Source organism: Triticum dicoccoides, chromosome 5A (genome assembly GCF_002162155.2).
Source record: "Triticum dicoccoides isolate Atlit2015 ecotype Zavitan chromosome 5A, WEW_v2.0, whole genome shotgun sequence".
NCBI lineage: Eukaryota > Viridiplantae > Streptophyta > Magnoliopsida > Poales > Poaceae > Triticum > Triticum dicoccoides.
Window position 1 is genome coordinate 565,315,278 of NC_041388.1, and position 3,914 is coordinate 565,319,191.

A 3,914-nucleotide genomic window follows, 5' to 3' on the forward strand; every position below is an offset into this window, starting at 1 on the left:
GACTTAGATAAATCATCGTCTGCGATGGGGCGAGCGGTTGCTGATGATTTCCTAAAGTAGTTGTATGCGAAGTCGTACACTATCCCACACGTTAGACCTTGATGTTACATTTCTGATCCGGCAGACATCCGAAACGATTACGCAGATATACTCGTATGCAAAAGATGGATATCACAAACATTTAATCTATCGATTTGTTTGTGATAGGTACATTATCACACAGTCAGAAACTGTAAAATATGTGTTGTGCCTCTACTATCGCAAACGTGTCGATTTCATAAGTGTGTGCGAGAGGTATTTCTATCACACATGTGTTTGATACGTCTTCAACGTATCTATAATTTATCAAGTATTCATTCCATGTTTACAATAATTTAATATGATTTTGGTATGATTTGGATGGAACTAACCAAGACTAACGCTGTTTTCAGCAGAACTACCATGGTGTTATTTTTTGTGTAGAAATAAAAGTTCTCCAAATGCAATGAAATTTTTTGATATTTTTTTGGAACAAAAGAGGCACTAGAAGCTTCGTCAGAGGGCCAGAAGAGCCACAAGGTGGGCACAACCCACCAGGGTGCGCCAGAGGGGCCTGGCTTGGCCCGGTGGGTTGTGGTCACCTCGAGGCCCATCTTCGCGTGATTCCAATGCTGGAAAATTCTATAAATATAGAAACCATCAGAAATAACCCGAGATCAGAAGTTCCGCCGTCGCAAGCCTCTGTAGCCACGAAAAACCAATCTAGACCCCGTTCCGGCACCCTACCGGAGGGGGACATCATCACCCGAGGTCATCTTCATCATCCCGACGGCCACCATGATGAGGAGGGAGTAGTTGTCGTGGATCTAAGACTGACAGTAGAATGGGGGGTAGGTATGAGGAGGCAAGATCCTAGCTATGGAGTAGTTGTACACACGAGTTTACGAGTCCAGGCCCTTCGCGGAGGAAGTAACAGCCATACGTCTCGGTGCCCTGAGGCGGTCGACTGGTTTGTATGTGTGTGTGGGTTTACAAAAGATGCGAACCCTTGTCCCAGAGGAGGGGGGTGGCTTATATAGAGTGCGCCAGGACCCCAGCTCCCCTCCGTTACACAGGGTTCAATGTACATTAAGAGTGGAACGTTACTGGTAACGCTAGCAATTAAGTGATATAAGGGACAATTAAATCTATGAGTAAACGTGTCGGTGTCAAAACCGGCAGATCTCGGGTAGGGGGTCCCGAACTGTGCGTCTAAGGCGGATGGTAACAGGAGGCGGGGGACACGATGTTTTACTCAGGTTCGGGCCCTCTTGATGGAGGTAATACCCTACTTCCTACTTGATTGATCTTGATAATATGAGTATTACAAGAGTTGATCTACCACGAGATCGTAGAGGCTAAACCCTAGAAGCTAGCCTATGGTATGATTGTTGTTGTCCTACGGACTAAACCCTCCGGTTTATATAGACACCGGAGGGGGCTAGGGTTACACAGAGTCGGTTACAAGGAAGAAGATCTACACATCCGTATTGCCAAGCTTGCCTTCCACGCCAAGGAGAGTCCCATCCGGACACGGGACGAAGTCTTCAATCTTGTATCTTCATAGTCCAATAGTCCGGCCAAAGGATATAGTCCGGCTGTCCGGAGACCCCCTAATCCAGGACTCCCTCAGTAGCCCCTAAACTAGGCTTCAATGACGATGAGTCCGGCGCGCAGATTTGTCTTCGGCATTGCAAGGCGGGTTCTTCCTCCGAATACTCCATAGAAGATTTTGAACACAAGGATAGTGTCCGGCTCTGCAAAACAAGTTCCACTACCACCGTAGAGAGAATAATATTTCCACAAATATAATCTGCTGACACGTTTAGCAACATAACATCATGTCATGGCCCGGTCATTATTCAAACCGTTTTTCTCAACCAGCACTGCACATATCGCGAGGCGGTTTTCTTGACACGTCTTGTCGAAGCAGAGATCGTGTCCCCTTATCACGGGATTCTCGTCAATATAGGTATGGGTAACCCAACCGCGCCATCAATTACGACGCTTGGGGAATAAGCGATTTTACCAGGTAAGTGGGGAGGTGCATCGCCTCTTCCGCCCTTATAAAGGGACAAAGATTCACCCTTTTTACCCACACCTTCTTCCTCCTTGCTTATCCATTCTCGCACACTCGAGCTCCAGCACCCAAGTTCACGTCTTTCTCCTTAAACCACTCCAAGCATGTATGGAGAGGGAGGCAAGTGGATGGTCTCCTCCGTCACGGAGGAGAACATCACAAAGCTACGGGAAGACGGATATCTGGCTGCGGACATCGCGCACTGGCTGCCAGATGCGGGGCAGATCATCCCTACGCCCGAACCCCATGATAGGGTAGTTTTCCTTACCCACTTTGTCCGCGGACTGGGATTTCCCCTTCACCCGTTTGTCCGCGGGCTCATGTTCTACTATGGGCTGGATTTCCATGATCTGGCCCCCAATTTCATCCTCAACATCTCGGCGTTTATCGTCGTGTGCAAGGCCTTCCTCCGCATCAGGCCCCACTTTGGCCTGTGGCTGAAGACCTTCAATGTTAAACTGAAGGTGGTGGTCGGCCAACAAGCAGAGTGCGGAGGCGCCATGGTGGGCAAAATGCCTAACGTCACCTGGCTCGAAGGATCCTATGTGGAGACCATAAAGGGGTGGCAATTGGGGTGGTTCTACATCACTGAGCCGCGCGATACCAACTGGGTGGCGGCCCCCGAATTTCGATCCAGAATCCCCACGCGGCTCACTTCCTGGAAAGAGAAGGGCCTGTCCTAGGGTTCCCCGGTAGAGCTGACCGGACTCCAGACCTGCATCAAGAACATGATGAGCAAGAAAATCAAGCTCGTCAACGTGGTCCAGGTCATGCTCTTCCGCCGGATCCTCCCGTGTCAACGATGGGTATTCAATTTGTGGGAGTTCGACCCGGCCAAGCACCAGACGTTGCGAGAGCTCTTCGACACGACACACAAGGACGTCTGGAAGGTGCTGTTCAAGGGCGCTGAGGTACCTCCTTCCCTTACTGAGGACCGCGGACTCAGCGCAAAGCGCCATGCCAATCCGATAAGTTTTTATATCTCACAGGATATTTATTTGCCCCAGTTTAATCATGTGCGGGATCTAAGCTTCCATGCCATTAACAGGACTGGGTAAAGACAGCGGAGCAGATCGATTGCCCAACCCCCCTGCCTGAAGATCCTGCAGATGCTCTCCTAACGGAGATGCTTGTTCCGGCGCCTTACAAGGTGCCGGTAAAGAAGGCCAGGAAGAAGGCCACGGGGACCCGAAAGGGTCTCCGGCGCAAGGTTATATCGGACTCATCGTCCGATAACTCCGAAGCGCACTCCTCCCACGAAAACGAGGAGGAGGAAGAGGAAAGTTCTCCCCCCAGCCGGGGGAGACAAGAAAAGGAAGGCCGCCCCAACTAGGGAGGCCGAAGGGTCCAAGAAGGGAAGGACCCTCCTTCCGGACTACTCCACGACGGCCACCTACAACGACGATGAGTGGTTACCCAAGGACAAGCCCCTGGCGAAGTCGTAAGTATCCGGATACCATAGTAATTCATGGTATGTTTTATTGCACTGCTTCTCCTTACGCCGAATATGATTATGCAGTCCGTCCCGAGCCCATCTCGACGTATCTTTGTCGGACGGTTCTTTGGATTCGTCGGATATGAATAGCGATTCACTTCCGACCGCCTCCACCCCTTGCCCTACGGAAAACGTTGAGGTGTTGTCTCAAAAGGCACCGAGCCGAGGGAAGGTAGTCCTGGGGGCGCCTCGAGGCGACCTTCCGGACCCTGGGCACAAAGGGAGAAAGACTCCCATGGGCTCCAAGTTCGGCCCCCAGCCGAACACCGCGCCGGAACCTTCGGTGGTTCTGGACTCCGGCAGGCGACCCCCCCGTTAAGA